This window comes from Palaemon carinicauda, chromosome 25 (assembly GCF_036898095.1).
Source record: "Palaemon carinicauda isolate YSFRI2023 chromosome 25, ASM3689809v2, whole genome shotgun sequence".
Taxonomy (NCBI): domain Eukaryota; kingdom Metazoa; phylum Arthropoda; class Malacostraca; order Decapoda; family Palaemonidae; genus Palaemon; species Palaemon carinicauda.
Window position 1 is genome coordinate 43444356 of NC_090749.1, and position 22688 is coordinate 43467043.

At 37.8% G+C, this 22688-nt stretch overlaps 1 pseudogene; it reads right to left on the reverse strand.

The window, feature by feature from the left end:
* Positions 1 to 245: 245 nt before the first annotated feature.
* Positions 246 to 22688, reverse strand: part of LOC137618995 (piggyBac transposable element-derived protein 3-like) — a 53599-nt pseudogene continuing 31156 nt past the window's right edge.

Sequence of the window (22688 nt, forward strand, 5' to 3'; positions counted from 1 at the left end):
AGGTGCATGAAATTTTAGGAAACAGTTGTTATTCTTATTGATACATAAGTTCACTTTACATTTCATGCACAGAATATTTGTTTTTCCTTTACATTCTGGATTCTTGCAAATCCTCCCTATATCATCAACACATGGGAAATGTCCTACAAGGTCAGATCGAATAAGTTTATCAAGAATTGCCTGTGCAGGTCACCCGATCATCCGTTTTTTACTTTTACCCTCCAGGCTTAATGGTCTGCCTCTGTTTAGGTTTCCTGAGGACTTTCACTTTTCATGAAAGCAAGTGCAACTTTTAGTTTGAAGACTGCAACGGGAAGGATATCTGGCTTTGGTATATGAAGATTTCCAGCATCTCGTCGATGTAGTAGCCAGCTATTTACTATTACCATATCAATTATGTGGAAAATAAGACGATGGTAGTATTTCTTGGACCTTATAGTTATCCTGTATAGGGAAATGAGGCAGTCAGCCAAGTCAACTTCCCCCATTGACTTGTTATACTGCCAAATAATGTCTGGGCAGTTTACATCAATCCTACACTTGAGTTTTCTGTCATACCTGGAGACCTTATTGACGGAATTGGCTTTTGCGAAAGTTGACACAATGTTCACAATTTTAGTATTGTACCACTTGACATAGGTAACATCACATCCTTCACCTGAACTTCTTAGCTCTTTATACGAACCTCTACCTTGTTTCATTAAAGCTTTCTCAGCATCCTTCGAATTCTTTATTCCTGGCAAGCGAGGAACACGCACTGATCCACAACACCAAATACCCCGGGTAGATAGGTGCTGCATTAGTGGCACACAGGTAAACCGATTATCAAAGAATAAAAGATGGTTGCAGTGTGTAGGGATTACTTGAGCCAAATGTAACACACTATTGACACTAGCACCAAGGTCAGGAACATTTTGGTCATCGACTGGATCAGTTTTCCCAGTATATGACAAAAAAAATCATAGGTCATACCCTGACTGTCTGCAAGAACCTTAAACTTATACCCATATTTATGGGGTTTACTAGGTATATACTGTTTGAAACTGCTACCCCCCTTGAAAGGAGTAAGCTGTTCATCAGTGCAAAGATTTTGAGTCTTTGGTATTTGCTGAAACTTGCTTCTCAGTTTATCAACAAGGGGACGGACTTTGAATAATCTGTCCCTGTTTCCTCTGGGATTTGAATCGAGGATCGAATTATCAACCACATGAAATTTGGATTTTATTTCCTCCCATCTGTTACGACTCATAACATCTGCAACAATTTCTCTAAGAGGACCCAGCTGGGTTGACCAATGCATTTTGATATTAGGAAGTTTACTTATTGAAAAATAGATACTCAAACCCAACAACCATTGTTCTAGTTCATTACGGTCAACATTTAGAGGTTTGTTTGGATTTTTTTTGAATTGCATAGAGATTTGACTGTGCTACAATAGTGTCCATAATGTCATCATCAAGGAAGTCACACACATACTGGAATGGCTGCCGTAGGTCATCATTGAATATCGGATCTTGGCCAAGATAATCATGTGATGAAGATACCTCAGAATCAGCTACCTTCCATGAAGTAGAAGAAAGTTTTGATTTACTTCTTACTTTCCTGGTAGAGGCTCCTGATGATAATGTTCCTTGTGTTTCTGAAGCGGCACTTATTTCCAGTACAACAGTCTCATTTTCATCAATAGAATGAGGAGTATCCTCAATTCCGGCATCAAATGTGGATCTATCTTCAAGCACTGGAGCTTCACCCTCTTCATATAAAAATAAATTAATTGAAGATAAATTGAAGACTATGTTCCCTCTTCCCCAGTATAGTCAACAGACCCTTTATTCTACATTAGGCTTAATGAGTTTCCATCAATTTCAGGTACCGATTTTTTTTTTTTTTTAATAACAAAGCATTTCAAAGATGACAAAAAAATACTCTTGAGAACAATCCTACCAGTCTCTATATCGTGATAAAAGTCTTCCGATGTAATGGGTAGTTCATCATTATCATCAGGTTCCTCTGCACTTAGTACTTCATCTAGCTCAATTTCCTGAATGCATTCCAAATTTCTGATAGCTAGTTTGTGCAGCCTTCTTCCACAGAAAATAGATTTTGGAATATCTAGTCAAAGAGGTAATGTATATTGTCATAAAAAGTGATAATAGTGATGATGGTTGGTATGTAGTGGTTGGTGAGGTGGTGGTATTAGATATTGCTTTAGCAGTGGTGATAGTGGTGGTAAGATGTTGGCAATGATGTAAAATAATATTATGTGTACATAACAATCTCTATATTTGAGAATATAAAATAATATATTGAAAGGAAATAAGGTCTTTCTCTGCTATGCCCAGTTGGACTAATTAGGCCTATAATTATCAACACTCCATGTTCCCAACTGTACTAAAACGTCCACTAATTAAAAACAATAATAAAACACAAAACAAATAGTATTTACTTGTTACATTGCTTTCATAAGTGAGGAAATTTACCCCTTTATCAAGAAATAAATTTGAAGTACCTCTACTTACTTTGTATTTCATCCATTTAGAGCAAAAAAATTATGGAGTATGGAGGATAAAATCAACACATCCTCACCCTCCGAAAGATTGTTTATTACTGGTGCTGAGGTTGGTAATAATGGGAAGAGTCAGATCTAGTAAGAGGACGAATTAGTCAATGTGGGCAGACAAAGTTACCAACCTATAATAACAGCATTACACTTGCATTTCAATTAGCGGACTAATTCGTCCGCTTGGGCAGTAAAGGGCTAAGCAGCTCATCTAGAGGACACTCCAAAATTAAATAATTGTTCTCTAGTCTTGTGTAGTGCCATAGCTTCTGTACCATAGTATTCCACTGTCTTGGGTTAGATTTCTCTTGTTTGAGTGTACAATAGAGCAGATTATTTTATCTTATTTTTTCTTCCTCTTATTTGGTTAAAGGATTTATAGTTTATATAGGAACTATTTATTTTAATGTTGTTACTATACCCAACACATTTTATTTTTCCTTTCTTCCTTTCCTCACTAGGCTATTGTCCCTGTTGGGGCCCCTTGTCTTATAGCATCCTGCTTTTCCATCTAGGGTTGTTGCTTAGCAAGTAATAATAATAATAATAATAATAATAATAATAATAATAATAATATTAATAATTTTCATAAACCTTGTCCAAATGTCTTTCAAGAGTTTATTGGCTATTTTTCTTATTTTTTAATTTTCTTGATTGTCATTCTCTCTTCTATAATTCATTCCCGAGTTCTTCGTTTCTTTTGCTCCTTGAGCTGTTAACATTATTTGGTCTTTTGGGCTAACCCATATTTCTTTTGAATACAAGGTTATACCTTGTCTTGTAAAAATGATGATAATATCAATTATATCATCATCAGCCTTTGCTATTCCATTGCAGGACAAAGGGCACATACATGTTCATCCACTCCCGTCTGCATATGATCTTCCTTAGCTAGTTTATTCCCTCATTTTTTCTTAGTTCGTCGATCCACCGACTTCTCTTCATTCCCTTGCTTTTTTTTTAATCTCTAGGGACACCTTTTATTCTCAATGTCCATATATTGTCTATCCTTTTTATTTATGCCCTGTTCATGTCCATTTTTTTTTCTTACATATTATTAGAATATCCTCTACTTTAGTTTTCTCCCGCCATTATTATCTTTACAAACCTAGGATCTCTGAATTTTGAAACATTTTGAATTCTTCACTTATGGTAATCAATAGCCAATTGACAAAAATAGTTTTGTTTAAATAGGAGAAGAAGAAAAATAGTTATAGTTTCTTCAACCAAAAGTTCACTCCTGAGAATCTGAAGACGCTGAGAAAATACATTAACGCCACTAAGGTAGTCAGTATCAATGGAAATATATATATATATATATATATATATATATATATATATATATATATATATATATATATATATATATATATATATATATATATGTATATATATATATATGTATATATATATATATATATATATATATATATATGTGTGTGTGTGTATATATACATATATATATATATATATATATATATATATATATATATATATATATATATATATATATATATATATATATATATATATATAATTTCAAACCAAGCCACAACCCTAGATGGAAAAGTAAGATGCTATAAGCCCGAGGGCTCCAACAGGGGAAAGTAGTCAAGTGAGGAAAGGAAAAAGTGAAATAGATAAGCTACCAGAAAATTAATAGATAATCAAAATAAAATATTTTAAGAACAGTAACAACATTAAATTATATCTTTTATTCATAAACTATAAAAACTTAAAAACAAACACGAGGAAGAGTGTACCCTCAAGCAAGAGAACTGTAATCCAAGACAGTGGAAGGTTCATGGTGCAGAGGCTATGGCACTGCCCAAGACTAGTGTGTGTGCTTGTGTTTGTGTGTGTTTGTGTGTGTCTGTACGTGTGTGTGTTTGATCTATAATTTCTTTTTCCTTCAGAACACGTATGAAAAAGCACCCTCTTCTCTTCTCCTCGTCCCTCTCCTTCTCATTCTTCTTCCCTTTGCTCTTCCCCCTTTTCTTTTCAATCATTCCTGGTAACGACCGGAGAAATGGAAGAACGTATAAGGGAGAGAAGAGAGATGACGATGAATATTGAAAGATATTGAAAAATGGACCAGAGGTTAATTGGCTCAGAAGGAAAAACTTTGCATCGCAGAAGATGATTAACTGGTTGTCGGTTCGATTTAAGATCAGATGTAGAAGGGCAGTAGGAGAGTGAAATTAAGGAAGACATGCTCGTATATGTGAATTCTTATATGCGTATGTGTGTGTGTGTGTGTTTGTCTCTTTGTGTTGGTGTTACTTCAACCTATTGTATCGCCTCTACCTGGTGCTCGCCAGACTTTGGTTTAAGTCCTGCTCAAAGTCGTTAGTTCCTTTAGAGTCTATAACGTCACCATCCTTGTGAACTAGCGATGGGGGCTTTGGGGGAGCCTGTAGGTCTAACTGCTGAATCATCAGCGGCTATTGCCTGGCTCTTCTTGGTCCAGCATGGGGCTTAGATGCTGATTATTTGTATATATGGTCAGTTTCTAAAAGATTGTCCTGCTGGGACATTGTTATTGTCCCTTACCCCTGCCATTCACGAGCGGCCTTTAAGTGATTTGATGTTCATACCTTTTGAAATCCTGAACACCAATTTATATACAACAACAACAATAATAATAACAACAAAAAATTAGCAGTTTCTAATCCACTGCAGGATAAAGGCCTCAGCCATGTTATTCTTCATATCTGGCGGTTTGGCCAGTTTTCATCACCGTGTTTGTCATTTTGGATTTGTGATGGTGGCAAATTTTCATCTGATCACACACAACAAACCAACCTAGTACGAGTGACCCTGACTCGTACAGCTTTGCGGATTATGAAAATTCACAAACTCTTCATCAACGCCAAGGTGTCCCCACTCAGAAAGTGATATATATATATATATATATATATATATATATATATATATATATATATATATATGAATATTCAAATAAGCCATATATATTTTTGATACATTAATGTCTGGATTCTCTTAACGACCTCGGGATCAGAGCCCCAGGCGAAATCACACAAAGACAAGAGCTTGGCTCCGGCCGGGAATCGAACCCTGGTCGGCAAGCTTGTATAGACAGTGACTAAGCCACTTGGCCACGAAGAAAGATAAAAGTCAATGACAATTCTTCTGTACTTATACCTGTCGAATTCAGGTATTTTGTACTTAGAATTGAAATCAACCCATCTTCACCATCGTAGCTAATTGGTAGTTTGTTACTTGGCATTCAATTAATGATAAATTTTGCACATTTTTACGTGTTTTTCATATTCAAATAAGCCATATATATTTTTGATACATTAATGTCTGGATTCTCTTAACGACCTCTGGATCAGAGCCCCAGGCGAAATCACACAAAGACAAGAGCTTGGCTCCGGCCGGGAATCGAACCATGGGCGGCAAGCTTGTATAGACAGTGACTAAGCCACTTGGCCACGAAGAAAGATAAAAGTCAATGACAATTCTTCTGTACTTATACCTGTCGAATTCAGGTATTTTGTACTTAGAATTGAAATCAACCCATCTTCACCATCGTAGCTAATTGGTAGTTTGTTACTTGGCATTCAATTAATGATAAATTTTGCACATTTTTACGTGTTTTTCATATTCAAATAAGCCATATATATTTTTGATACATTAATGTCTGGATTCTCTTAACGACCTCGGGATCAGAGCCCCAGGCAAAATCACACAAAGACAAGAGCTTGGCTCTGGCCGGGAATCGAACCCTGGTCAGCAAGCTTGTATAGACAGTGACTAAGCCACTTGGCCACGAAGAAAGATAAAAGTCAATGACAATTTTTCTGTACTTATACCTGTCGAATTCAGGTATTTTGTACTTAGAATTGAAATCAACCCATCTTCACCATCGTAGCTAATTGGTAGTTTGTTACTTGGCATTCAATTAATGATAAATTTTGCACATTTTTACGTGTTTTTCATATTCAAATAAGCCATATATATTTTTGATACATTAATGTCTGGATTCTCTTAACGACCTCGGGATCAGAGCCCCAGGCGAAATCACACAAAGACAAGAGCTTGGCTCCGGCCGGGAATCGAACCCTGGTCGGCAAGCTTGTATAGACAGTGACTAAGCCACTTGGCCACGAAGAAAGATAAAAGTCAATGACAATTCTTCTGTACTTATACCTGTCGAATTCAGGTATTTTGTACTTAGAATTGAAATCAACCCATCTTCACCATCGTAGCTAATTGGTAGTTTGTTACTTGGCATTCAATTAATGATAAATTTTGCACATTTTTACGTGTTTTTCATATTCAAATAAGCCATATATATTTTTGATACATTAATGTCTGGATTCTCTTAACGACCTCGGGATCAGAGCCCCAGGCGAAATCACACAAAGACAAGAGCTTGGCTCCGGCCGGGAATCGAACCCTGGTCGGCAAGCTTGTATAGACAGTGACTAAGCCACTTGGCCACGAAGAAAGATAAAAGTCAATGACAATTTTTCTGTACTTATACCTGTCGAATTCAGGTATTTTGTACTTAGAATTGAAATCAACCCATCTTCACCATCGTAGCTAATTGGTAGTTTGTTACTTGGCATTCAATTAATGATAAATTTTGCACATTTTTACGTGTTTTTCATATTCAAATAGGCCATATATATTTTTGATACATTAATGTCTGGATTCTCTTAACGACCTCGGGATCAGAGCCCCAGGCGAAATCACACAAAGACAAAAACTTGGCTCCGGCCGGGAATCGAACCCTGGTCGGCAAGCTTGTATAGACAGTGACTAAGCCACTTGGCCACGAAGAAAGATAAAAGTCAATGACAATTCTTCTGTACTTATACCTGTCGAATTCAGGTATTTTGTACTTAGAATTGAAATCAACCCATCTTCACCATCGTAGCTAATTGGTAGTTTGTTACTTGGCATTCAATTAATGATAAATTTTGCACATTTTTACGTGTTTTTCATATTCAAATAAGCCATATATATTTTTGATACATTAATGTCTGGATTCTCTTAACGACCGCGGGATCTGAGCCCCAGGCGAAATCACACAAAGACAAGAGCTTGGCTCCGGCCGGGAATCGAACCCTGGTCGGCAAGCTTGTATAGACAATGACTAAGCCACTTGGCCACGAAGAAAGATAAAAGTCAATGACAATTCTTCTGTACTTATACCTGTCGAATTCAGGTATTTTGTACTTAGAATTGAAATCAACCCATCTTCACCATCATAGCTTATTGGTAGTTTGTTACTTGGCATTCAATTAATGATTAATTTTGCACATTTTTACGTGTTTTTTTCATATTCAAATAAGCCATATATATTTTTGATACATTAATGTCTGGATTCTCTTAACGACTGCGGGATCAGAGCCCCAGGTGAAATCACACAAAGACAAGAGCTTGGGTCCGGCCGGGAATCGAACCCTGGTCGGCAAGCTTGTATAGACAGTGACTAAGCCACTTGGCCACGAAGAAAGATAAAAGTCAATGACAATTCTTCTGTACTTATACCTGTCGAATTCAGGTATTTTGTACTTAGAATTGAAATCAACCCATCTTCACCATCGTAGCTAATTGGTAGTTTGTTACTTGGCATTCAATTAATGATAAATTTTGCACATTTTTACGTGTTTTTCATATTCAAATAAACCATATATATTTTTGATACATTAATGTCTGGATTCTCTTAACGACCTCGGGATCAGAGCCCCAGGCGAAATCACACAAAGACAAGAGCTTGGCTCCGGCCGGGAATCGAACCCTGGTCGGCAAGCTTGTATAGACAGTGACTAAGCCACTTGGCCACGAAGAAAGATAAAAGTCAATGACAATTCTTCTGTACTTATACCTGTCGAATTCAGGTATTTTGTACTTAGAATTGAAATCAACCCATCTTCACCATCGTAGCTAATTGGTAGTTTGTTACTTGGCATTCAAATAATGATAAATTTTGCACATTTTTACGTGTTTTTTCCTATTCAAATAAGCCATATATATTTTTGATACATTAATGTCTGGATTCTCTTAACGACCTCGGGATCAGAGCCCCAGGCGAAATCACACAAAGACAAGAGCTTGGCTCCGGCCGGGAATCGAACCCTGGTCGGCAAGCTTGTATAGACAGTGACTAAGCCACTTGGCCACGAAGAAAGATAAAAGTCAATGACAATTCTTCTGTACTTATACCTGTCGAATTCAGGTATTTTGTACTTAGAATTGAAATCAACCCATCTTCACCATCGTAGCTAATTGGTAGTTTGTTACTTGGCATTCAATTAATGATAAATTTTGCACATTTTTACGTGTTTTTCATATTCAAATAAGCCATATATATTTTTGATACATTAATGTCTGGATTCTCTTAACGACCTCGGGATCAGAGCCCCAGGCGAAATCACACAAAGACAAGAGCTTGGCTCCGGCCGGGAATCGAACCCTGGTCGGCAAGCTTGTATAGACAGTGACTAAGCCACTTGGCCACGAAGAAAGATAAAAGTCAATGACAATTCTTCTGTACTTATACCTGTCGAATTCAGGTATTTTGTACTTAGAATTGAAATCAACCCATCTTCACCATCGTAGCTAATTGGTAGTTTGTTACTTGGCATTCAATTAATGATAAATTTTGCACATTTTTACGTGTTTTTCATATTCAAATAAGCCATATATATTTTTGATACATTAATGTCTGGATTCTCTTAACGACCTCGGGATCAGAGCCCCAGGCGAAATCACACAAAGACAAGAGCTTGGCTCCGGCCGGGAATCGAACCCTGGTCGGCAAGCTTGTATAGACAGTGACTAAGCCACTTGGCCACGAAGAAAGATAAAAGTCAATGACAATTCTTCTGTACTTATACCTGTCGAATTCAGGTATTTTGTACTTAGAATTGAAATCAACCCATCTTCACCATCGTAGCTAATTGGTAGTTTGTTACTTGGCATTCAATTAATGATAAATTTTGCACATTTTTACGTATTTTTCATATTCAAATAAGCCTTATATATTTTTGATACATTAATGTCTGGATTCTCTTATCGACCTCGGGATCAGAACCCCAGGCGAAATCACACAAAGACAAGAGCTTGGCTCCGGCCGGGAATCGAACCCTGGTCGGCAAGCTTGTATAGACAGTGACTAAGCCACTTGGCCACGAAGAAAGATAAAAGTCAATGACAATTCTTCTGTACTTATACCTGTCGAATTCAGGTATTTTGTACTTAGAATTGAAATCCACCCATCTTCACCATCGTAGCTAATTGGTAGTTTGTTACTTGGCATTCAATTAATGATAAATTTTGCAAATTTTTACGTGTTTTTCATATTCAAATAAGCCATATATATTTTTGATACATTAATGTCTGGATTCTCTTAACGACCTCGGGATCAGAGCCCCAGGCGAAATCACTCAAAGACAAGAGCTTGGCTCCGGCCGGGAATCGAACCCTGGTCGGCAAGCTTGTATAGATAGTGACTAAGCCACTTGGCCACGAAGAAAGATAAAAGACAATGACAATTCTTCTGTACTTATACCTGTCGAATTCAGGTATTTTGTACTTAGAATTGAAATCAACCCATCTTCACCATCGTAGCTAATTGGTAGTTTGTTACTTGGCATTCAATTAATGATAAATTTTGCATATTTTTAAGTGTTTTTCATATTCAAATAAGCCATATATATTTTTGATACATTAATGTCTGGATTCTCTTAACGACCTCGGGATCAGAGCCCCAGGCGAAATCACACAAAGACAAGAGCTTGGCTCCGGCCGGGAATCGAACCCTGGTCAGCAAGCTTGTATAGACAGTGACTAAGCCACTTGGCCACGAAGAAAGATAAAAGTCAATGACAATTTTTCTGTACTTATACCTGTCGAATTCAGGTATTTTGTACTTAGAATTGAAATCAACCCATCTTCACCATCGTAGCTAATTGGTAGTTTGTTACTTGGCATTCAATTAATGATAAATTTTGCACATTTTTACGTGTTTTTCATATTCAAATAAGCCATATATATTTTTGATACATTAATGTCTGGATTCTCTTAACGACCTCGGGATCAGAGCCCCAGGCGAAATCACACAAAGACAAGAGCTTGGCTCCGGCCGGGAATCGAACCCTGGTCGGCAAGCTTGTATAGACAGTGACTAAGCCACTTGGCCACGAAGAAAGATAAAAGTCAATGACAATTCTTCTGTACTTATACCTGTCGAATTCAGGTATTTTGTACTTAGAATTGAAATCAACCCATCTTCACCATCGTAGCTAATTGGTAGTTTGTTACTTGGCATTCAATTAATGATAAATTTTGCACATTTTTACGTGTTTTTCATATTCAAATAAGCCATATATATTTTTGATACATTAATGTCTGGATTCTCTTAACGACCTCGGGATCAGAGCCCCAGGCGAAATCACACAAAGACAAGAGCTTGGCTCCGGCCGGGAATCGAACCCTGGTCGGCAAGCTTGTATAGACAGTGACTAAGCCACTTGGCCACGAAGAAAGATAAAAGTCAATGACAATTTTTCTGTACTTATACCTGTCGAATTCAGGTATTTTGTACTTAGAATTGAAATCAACCCATCTTCACCATCGTAGCTAATTGGTAGTTTGTTACTTGGCATTCAATTAATGATAAATTTTGCACATTTTTACGTGTTTTTCATATTCAAATAGGCCATATATATTTTTGATACATTAATGTCTGGATTCTCTTAACGACCTCGGGATCAGAGCCCCAGGCGAAATCACACAAAGACAAAAACTTGGCTCCGGCCGGGAATCGAACCCTGGTCGGCAAGCTTGTATAGACAGTGACTAAGCCACTTGGCCACGAAGAAAGATAAAAGTCAATGACAATTCTTCTGTACTTATACCTGTCGAATTCAGGTATTTTGTACTTAGAATTGAAATCAACCCATCTTCACCATCGTAGCTAATTGGTAGTTTGTTACTTGGCATTCAATTAATGATAAATTTTGCACATTTTTACGTGTTTTTCATATTCAAATAAGCCATATATATTTTTGATACATTAATGTCTGGATTCTCTTAACGACCGCGGGATCTGAGCCCCAGGCGAAATCACACAAAGACAAGAGCTTGGCTCCGGCCGGGAATCGAACCCTGGTCGGCAAGCTTGTATAGACAATGACTAAGCCACTTGGCCACGAAGAAAGATAAAAGTCAATGACAATTCTTCTGTACTTATACCTGTCGAATTCAGGTATTTTGTACTTAGAATTGAAATCAACCCATCTTCACCATCATAGCTTATTGGTAGTTTGTTACTTGGCATTCAATTAATGATTAATTTTGCACATTTTTACGTGTTTTTTTCATATTCAAATAAGCCATATATATTTTTGATACATTAATGTCTGGATTCTCTTAACGACTGCGGGATCAGAGCCCCAGGTGAAATCACACAAAGACAAGAGCTTGGGTCCGGCCGGGAATCGAACCCTGGTCGGCAAGCTTGTATAGACAGTGACTAAGCCACTTGGCCACGAAGAAAGATAAAAGTCAATGACAATTTTTCTGTACTTATACCTGTCGAATTCAGGTATTTTGTACTTAGAATTGAAATCAACCCATCTTCACCATCGTAGCTAATTGGTAGTTTGTTACTTGGCATTCAATTAATGATAAATTTTGCACATTTTTACGTGTTTTTCATATTCAAATAAGCCATATATATTTTTGATACATTAATGTCTGGATTCTCTTAACGACCTCGGGATCAGAGCCCCAGGCGAAATCACACAAAGACAAGAGCTTGGCTCCGGCCGGGAATCGAACCCTGGTCGGCAAGCTTGTATAGACAGTGACTAAGCCACTTGGCCACGAAGAAAGATAAAAGTCAATGACAATTCTTCTGTACTTATACCTGTCGAATTCAGGTATTTTGTACTTAGAATTGAAATCAACCCATCTTCACCATCGTAGCTAATTGGTAGTTTGTTACTTGGCATTCAATTAATGATAAATTTTGCACATTTTTACGTGTTTTTCATATTCAAATAAGCCATATATATTTTTGATACATTAATGTCTGGATTCTCTTAACGACCTCGGGATCAGAGCCCCAGGCGAAATCACACAAAGACAAGAGCTTGGCTCCGGCCGGGAATCGAACCCTGGTCGGCAAGCTTGTATAGACAGTGACTAAGCCACTTGGCCACGAAGAAAGATAAAAGTCAATGACAATTCTTCTGTACTTATACCTGTCGAATTCAGGTATTTTGTACTTAGAATTGAAATCAACCCATCTTCACCATCGTAGCTAATTGGTAGTTTGTTACTTGGCATTCAATTAATGATAAATTTTGCACATTTTTACGTGTTTTTCATATTCAAATAAGCCATATATATTTTTGATACATTAATGTCTGGATTCTCTTAACGACCTCGGGATCAGAGCCCCAGGCGAAATCACACAAAGACAAGAGCTTGGCTCCGGCCGGGAATCGAACCCTGGTCGGCAAGCTTGTATAGACAGTGACTAAGCCACTTGGCCACGAAGAAAGATAAAAGTCAATGACAATTCTTCTGTACTTATACCTGTCGAATTCAGGTATTTTGTACTTAGAATTGAAATCAACCCATCTTCACCATCGTAGCTAATTGGTAGTTTGTTACTTGGCATTCAATTAATGATAAATTTTGCACATTTTTACGTGTTTTTCATATTCAAATAAACCATATATATTTTTGATACATTAATGTCTGGATTCTCTTAACGACCTCGGGATCAGAGCCCCAGGCGAAATCACACAAAGACAAGAGCTTGGCTCCGGCCGGGAATCGAACCCTGGTCGGCAAGCTTGTATAGACAGTGACTAAGCCACTTGGCCACGAAGAAAGATAAAAGTCAATGACAATTCTTCTGTACTTATACCTGTCGAATTCAGGTATTTTGTACTTAGAATTGAAATCAACCCATCTTCACCATCGTAGCTAATTGGTAGTTTGTTACTTGGCATTCAATTAATGATAAATTTTGCACATTTTTACGTGTTTTTCATATTCAAATAAGCCATATATATTTTTGATACATTAATGTCTGGATTCTCTTAACGACCTCGGGATCAGAGCCCCAGGCGAAATCACACAAAGACAAGAGCTTGGCTCCGGCCGGGAATCGAACCCTGGTCGGCAAGCTTGTATAGACAGTGACTAAGCCACTTGGCCACGAAGAAAGATAAAAGTCAATGACAATTCTTCTGTACTTATACCTGTCGAATTCAGGTATTTTGTACTTAGAATTGAAATCAACCCATCTTCACCATCGTAGCTAATTGGTAGTTTGTTACTTGGCATTCAATTAATGATAAATTTTGCACATTTTTACGTGTTTTTCATATTCAAATAAGCCATATATATTTTTGATACATTAATGTCTGGATTCTCTTAACGACCTCGGGATCAGAGCCCCAGGTGAAATCACACAAAGACAAGAGCTTGGGTCCGGCCGGGAATCGAACCCTGGTCGGCAAGCTTGTATAGACAGTGACTAAGCCACTTGGCCACGAAGAAAGATAAAAGTCAATGACAATTTTTCTGTACTTATACCTGTCGAATTCAGGTATTTTGTACTTAGAATTGAAATCAACCCATCTTCACCATCGTAGCTAATTGGTAGTTTGTTACTTGGCATTCAATTAATGATAAATTTTGCACATTTTTACGTGTTTTTCATATTCAAATAAGCCATATATATTTTTGATACATTAATGTCTGGATTCTCTTAACGACCTCGGGATCAGAGCCCCAGGCGAAATCACACAAAGACAAGAGCTTGGCTCCGGCCGGGAATCGAACCCTGGTCGGCAAGCTTGTATAGACAGTGACTAAGCCACTTGGCCACGAAGAAAGATAAAAGTCAATGACAATTCTTCTGTACTTATACCTGTCGAATTCAGGTATTTTGTACTTAGAATTGAAATCAACCCATCTTCACCATCGTAGCTAATTGGTAGTTTGTTACTTGGCATTCAATTAATGATAAATTTTGCACATTTTTACGTGTTTTTCATATTCAAATAAGCCATATATATTTTTGATACATTAATGTCTGGATTCTCTTAACGACCTCGGGATCAGAGCCCCAGGCGAAATCACACAAAGACAAGAGCTTGGCTCCGGCCGGGAATCGAACCCTGGTCGGCAAGCTTGTATAGACAGTGACTAAGCCACTTGGCCACGAAGAAAGATAAAAGTCAATGACAATTCTTCTGTACTTATACCTGTCGAATTCAGGTATTTTGTACTTAGAATTGAAATCAACCCATCTTCACCATCGTAGCTAATTGGTAGTTTGTTACTTGGCATTCAATTAATGATAAATTTTGCACATTTTTACGTGTTTTTCATATTCAAATAAGCCATATATATTTTTGATACATTAATGTCTGGATTCTCTTAACGACCTCGGGATCAGAGCCCCAGGCGAAATCACACAAAGACAAGAGCTTGGCTCCGGCCGGGAATCGAACCCTGGTCGGCAAGCTTGTATAGACAGTGACTAAGCCACTTGGCCACGAAGAAAGATAAAAGTCAATGACAATTCTTCTGTACTTATACCTGTCGAATTCAGGTATTTTGTACTTAGAATTGAAATCAACCCATCTTCACCATCGTAGCTAATTGGTAGTTTGTTACTTGGCATTCAATTAATGATAAATTTTGCACATTTTTACGTGTTTTTCATATTCAAATAAACCATATATATTTTTGATACATTAATGTCTGGATTCTCTTAACGACCTCGGGATCAGAGCCCCAGGCGAAATCACACAAAGACAAGAGCTTGGCTCCGGCCGGGAATCGAACCCTGGTCGGCAAGCTTGTATAGACAGTGACTAAGCCACTTGGCCACGAAGAAAGATAAAAGTCAATGACAATTCTTCTGTACTTATACCTGTCGAATTCAGGTATTTTGTACTTAGAATTGAAATCAACCCATCTTCACCATCGTAGCTAATTGGTAGTTTGTTACTTGGCATTCAATTAATGATAAATTTTGCACATTTTTACGTGTTTTTCATATTCAAATAAGCCATATATATTTTTGATACATTAATGTCTGGATTCTCTTAACGACCTCGGGATCAGAGCCCCAGGCGAAATCACACAAAGACAAGAGCTTGGCTCCGGCCGGGAATCGAACCCTGGTCGGCAAGCTTGTATAGACAGTGACTAAGCCACTTGGCCACGAAGAAAGATAAAAGTCAATGACAATTCTTCTGTACTTATACCTGTCGAATTCAGGTATTTTGTACTTAGAATTGAAATCAACCCATCTTCACCATCGTAGCTAATTGGTAGTTTGTTACTTGGCATTCAATTAATGATAAATTTTGCACATTTTTACGTGTTTTTCATATTCAAATAAGCCATATATATTTTTGATACATTAATGTCTGGATTCTCTTAACGACCTCGGGATCAGAGCCCCAGGCGAAATCACACAAAGACAAGAGCTTGGCTCCGGCCGGGAATCGAACCCTGGTCGGCAAGCTTGTATAGACAGTGACTAAGCCACTTGGCCACGAAGAAAGATAAAAGTCAATGACAATTCTTCTGTACTTATACCTGTCGAATTCAGGTATTTTGTACTTAGAATTGAAATCAACCCATCTTCACCATCGTAGCTAATTGGTAGTTTGTTACTTGGCATTCAATTAATGATAAATTTTGCACATTTTTACGTGTTTTTCATATTCAAATAAGCCATATATATTTTTGATACATTAATGTCTGGATTCTCTTAACGACCTCGGGATCAGAGCCCCAGGCGAAATCACACAAAGACAAGAGCTTGGCTCCGGCCGGGAATCGAACCCTGGTCGGCAAGCTTGTATAGACAGTGACTAAGCCACTTGGCCACGAAGAAAGATAAAAGTCAATGACAATTCTTCTGTACTTATACCTGTCGAATTCAGGTATTTTGTACTTAGAATTGAAATCAACCCATCTTCACCATCGTAGCTAATTGGTAGTTTGTTACTTGGCATTCAATTAATGATAAATTTTGCACATTTTTACGTGTTTTTCATATTCAAATAAGCCATATATATTTTTGATACATTAATGTCTGGATTCTCTTAACGACCTCGGGATCAGAGCCCCAGGCGAAATCACACAAAGACAAGAGCTTGGCTCCGGCCGGGAATCGAACCCTGGTCGGCAAGCTTGTATAGACAGTGACTAAGCCACTTGGCCACGAAGAAAGATAAAAGTCAATGACAATTCTTCTGTACTTATACCTGTCGAATTCAGGTATTTTGTACTTAGAATTGAAATCAACCCATCTTCACCATCGTAGCTAATTGGTAGTTTGTTACTTGGCATTCAATTAATGATAAATTTTGCACATTTTTACGTGTTTTTCATATTCAAATAAGCCATATATATTTTTGATACATTAATGTCTGGATTCTCTTAACGACCTCGGGATCAGAGCCCCAGGCGAAATCACACAAAGACAAGAGCTTGGCTCCGGCCGGGAATCGAACCCTGGTCGGCAAGCTTGTATAGACAGTGACTAAGCCACTTGGCCACGAAGAAAGATAAAAGTCAATGACAATTCTTCTGTACTTATACCTGTCGAATTCAGGTATTTTGTACTTAGAATTGAAATCAACCCATCTTCACCATCGTAGCTAATTGGTAGTTTGTTACTTGGCATTCAATTAATGATAAATTTTGCACATTTTTACGTGTTTTTCATATTCAAATAAGCCATATATATTTTTGATACATTAATGTCTGGATTCTCTTAACGACCTCGGGATCAGAGCCCCAGGCGAAATCACACAAAGACAAGAGCTTGGCTCCGGCCGGGAATCGAACCCTGGTCAGCAAGCTTGTATAGACAGTGACTAAGCCACTTGGCCACGAAGAAAGATAAAAGTCAATGACAATTTTTCTGTACTTATACCTGTCGAATTCAGGTATTTTGTACTTAGAATTGAAATCAACCCATCTTCACCATCGTAGCTAATTGGTAGTTTGTTACTTGGCATTCAATTAATGATAAATTTTGCACATTTTTACGTGTTTTTCATATTCAAATAAGCCATATATATTTTTGATACATTAATGTCTGGATTCTCTTAACGACCTCGGGATCAGAGCCCCAGGCGAAATCACACAAAGACAAGAGCTTGGCTCCGGCCGGGAATCGAACCCTGGTCGGCAAGCTTGTATAGACAGTGACTAAGCCACTTGGCCACGAAGAAAGATAAAAGTCAATGACAATTCTTCTGTACTTATACCTGTCGAATTCAGGTATTTTGTACTTAGAATTGAAATCAACCCATCTTCACCATCGTAGCTAATTGGTAGTTTGTTACTTGGCATTCAATTAATGATAAATTTTGCACATTTTTACGTGTTTTTCATATTCAAATAAGCCATATATATTTTTGATACATTAATGTCTGGATTCTCTTAACGACCTCGGGATCAGAGCCCCAGGCGAAATCACACAAAGACAAGAGCTTGGCTCCGGCCGGGAATCGAACCCTGGTCGGCAAGCTTGTATAGACAGTGACTAAGCCACTTGGCCACGAAGAAAGATAAAAGTCAATGACAATTTTTCTGTACTTATACCTGTCGAATTCAGGTATTTTGTACTTAGAATTGAAATCAACCCATCTTCACCATCGTAGCTAATTGGTAGTTTGTTACTTGGCATTCAATTAATGATAAATTTTGCACATTTTTACGTGTTTTTCATATTCAAATAGGCCATATATATTTTTGATACATTAATGTCTGGATTCTCTTAACGACCTCGGGATCAGAGCCCCAGGCGAAATCACACAAAGACAAAAACTTGGCTCCGGCCGGGAATCGAACCCTGGTCGGCAAGCTTGTATAGACAGTGACTAAGCCACTTGGCCACGAAGAAAGATAAAAGTCAATGACAATTCTTCTGTACTTATACCTGTCGAATTCAGGTATTTTGTACTTAGAATTGAAATCAACCCATCTTCACCATCGTAGCTAATTGGTAGTTTGTTACTTGGCATTCAATTAATGATAAATTTTGCACATTTTTACGTGTTTTTCATATTCAAATAAGCCATATATATTTTTGATACATTAATGTCTGGATTCTCTTAACGACCGCGGGATCTGAGCCCCAGGCGAAATCACACAAAGACAAGAGCTTGGCTCCGGCCGGGAATCGAACCCTGGTCGGCAAGCTTGTATAGACAATGACTAAGCCACTTGGCCACGAAGAAAGATAAAAGTCAATGACAATTCTTCTGTACTTATACCTGTCGAATTCAGGTATTTTGTACTTAGAATTGAAATCAACCCATCTTCACCATCATAGCTTATTGGTAGTTTGTTACTTGGCATTCAATTAATGATTAATTTTGCACATTTTTACGTGTTTTTTTCATATTCAAATAAGCCATATATATTTTTGATACATTAATGTCTGGATTCTCTTAACGACTGCGGGATCAGAGCCCCAGGTGAAATCACACAAAGACAAGAGCTTGGGTCCGGCCGGGAATCGAACCCTGGTCGGCAAGCTTGTATAGACAGTGACTAAGCCACTTGGCCACGAAGAAAGATAAAAGTCAATGACAATTTTTCTGTACTTATACCTGTCGAATTCAGGTATTTTGTACTTAGAATTGAAATCAACCCATCTTCACCATCGTAGCTAATTGGTAGTTTGTTACTTGGCATTCAATTAATGATAAATTTTGCACATTTTTACGTGTTTTTCATATTCAAATAAGCCATATATATTTTTGATACATTAATGTCTGGATTCTCTTAACGACCTCGGGATCAGAGCCCCAGGCGAAATCACACAAAGACAAGAGCTTGGCTCCGGCCGGGAATCGAACCCTGGTCGGCAAGCTTGTATAGACAGTGACTAAGCCACTTGGCCACGAAGAAAGATAAAAGTCAATGACAATTCTTCTGTACTTATACCTGTCGAATTCAGGTATTTTGTACTTAGAATTGAAATCAACCCATCTTCACCATCGTAGCTAATTGGTAGTTTGTTACTTGGCATTCAATTAATGATAAATTTTGCACATTTTTACGTGTTTTTCATATTCAAATAAGCCATATATATTTTTGATACATTAATGTCTGGATTCTCTTAACGACCTCGGGATCAGAGCCCCAGGCGAAATCACACAAAGACAAGAGCTTGGCTCCGGCCGGGAATCGAACCCTGGTCGGCAAGCTTGTATAGACAGTGACTAAGCCACTTGGCCACGAAGAAAGATAAAAGTCAATGACAATTCTTCTGTACTTATACCTGTCGAATTCAGGTATTTTGTACTTAGAATTGAAATCAACCCATCTTCACCATCGTAGCTAATTGGTAGTTTGTTACTTGGCATTCAATTAATGATAAATTTTGCACATTTTTACGTGTTTTTCATATTCAAATAAGCCATATATATTTTTGATACATTAATGTCTGGATTCTCTTAACGACCTCGGGATCAGAGCCCCAGGCGAAATCACACAAAGACAAGAGCTTGGCTCCGGCCGGGAATCGAACCCTGGTCGGCAAGCTTGTATAGACAGTGACTAAGCCACTTGGCCACGAAGAAAGATAAAAGTCAATGACAATTCTTCTGTACTTATACCTGTCGAATTCAGGTATTTTGTACTTAGAATTGAAATCAACCCATCTTCACCATCGTAGCTAATTGGTAGTTTGTTACTTGGCATTCAATTAATGATAAATTTTGCACATTTTTACGTGTTTTTCATATTCAAATAAACCATATATATTTTTGATACATTAATGTCTGGATTCTCTTAACGACCTCGGGATCAGAGCCCCAGGCGAAATCACACAAAGACAAGAGCTTGGCTCCGGCCGGGAATCGAACCCTGGTCGGCAAGCTTGTATAGACAGTGACTAAGCCACTTGGCCACGAAGAAAGATAAAAGTCAATGACAATTCTTCTGTACTTATACCTGTCGAATTCAGGTATTTTGTACTTAGAATTGAAATCAACCCATCTTCACCATCGTAGCTAATTGGTAGTTTGTTACTTGGCATTCAATTAATGATAAATTTTGCACATTTTTACGTGTTTTTCATATTCAAATAAGCCATATATATTTTTGATACATTAATGTCTGGATTCTCTTAACGACCTCGGGATCAGAGCCCCAGGCGAAATCACACAAAGACAAGAGCTTGCCTCCGGCCGGGAATCGAACCCTGGTCGGCAAGCTTGTATAGACAGTGACTAAGCCACTTGGCCACGAAGAAAGATAAAAGTCAATGACAATTCTTCTGTACTTATACCTGTCGAATTCAGGTATTTTGTACTTAGAATTGAAATCAACCCATCTTCACCATCGTAGCTAATTGGTAGTTTGTTACTTGGCATTCAATTAATGATAAATTTTGCACATTTTTACGTATTTTTCATATTCAAATAAGCCATATATATTTTTGATACATTAATGTCTGGATTCTCTTATCGACCTCGGGATCAGAACCCCAGGCGAAATCACACTAAGACAAGAGCTTGGCTCCGGCCGGGAATCGAACCCTGGTCGGCAAGCTTGTATAGACAGTGACTAAGCCACTTGGCCACGAAGAAAGATAAAAGTCAATGACAATTCTTCTGTACTTATACCTGTCGAATTCAGGTATTTTGTACTTAGAATTGAAATCAACCCATCTTCACCATCGTAGCTAATTGGTAGTTTGTTACTTGGCATTCAATTAATGATAAATTTTGCACATTTTTACGTGTTTTTCATATTCAAATAAGCCATATATATTTTTGATACATTAATGTCTGGATTCTCTTAACGACCTCGGGATCAGAGCCCCAGGCGAAATCACACAAAGACAAGAGCTTGGCTCCGGCCGGGAATCGAACCCTGGTCGGCAAGCTTGTATAGACAGTGACTAAGCCACTTGGCCACGAAGAAATATAAAAGTCAATGACAATTCTTCTGTACTTATACCTGTCGAATTCAGGTATTTTGTACTTAGAATTGAAATCAACCCATCTTCACCATCGTAGCTAATTGGTAGTTTGTTACTTGGCATTCAATTAATGATAAATTTTGCACATTTTTACGTATTTTTCATATTCAAATAAGCCTTATATATTTTTGATACATTAATGTCTGGATTCTCTTATCGACCTCGGGATCAGAACCCCAGGCGAAATCACACAAAGACAAGAGCTTGGCTCCGGCCGGGAATCGAACCCTGGTCGGCAAGCTTGTATAGACAGTGACTAAGCCACTTGGCCACGAAGAAAGATAAAAGTCAATGACAATTCTTCTGTACTTATACCTGTCGAATTCAGGTATTTTGTACTTAGAATTGAAATCCACCCATCTTCACCATCGTAGCTAATTGGTAGTTTGTTACTTGGCATTCAATTAATGATAAATTTTGCAAATTTTTACGTGTTTTTCATATTCAAATAAGCCATATATATTTTTGATACATTAATGTCTGGATTCTCTTAACGACCTCGGGATCAGAGCCCCAGGCGAAATCACTCAAAGACAAGAGCTTGGCTCCGGCCGGGAATCGAACCCTGGTCGGCAAGCTTGTATAGATAGTGACTAAGCCACTTGGCCACGAAGAAAGATAAAAGACAATGACAATTCTTCTGTACTTATACCTGTCGAATTCAGGTATTTTGTACTTAGAATTGAAATCAACCCATCTTCACCATCGTAGCTAATTGGTAGTTTGTTACTTGGCATTCAATTAATGATAAATTTTGCATATTTTTAAGTGTTTTTCATATTCAAATAAGCCATATATATTTTTGATACATTAATGTCTGGATTCTCTTAACGACCTCGGGATCAGAGCCCCAGGCGAAATCACACAAAGACAAGAGCTTGGCTCCGGCCGGGAATCGAACCCTGGTCAGCAAGCTTGTATAGACAGTGACTAAGCCACTTGGCCACGAAGAAAGATAAAAGTCAATGACAATTTTTCTGTACTTATACCTGTCGAATTCAGGTATTTTGTACTTAGAATTGAAATCAACCCATCTTCACCATCGTAGCTAATTGGTAGTTTGTTACTTGGCATTCAATTAATGATAAATTTTGC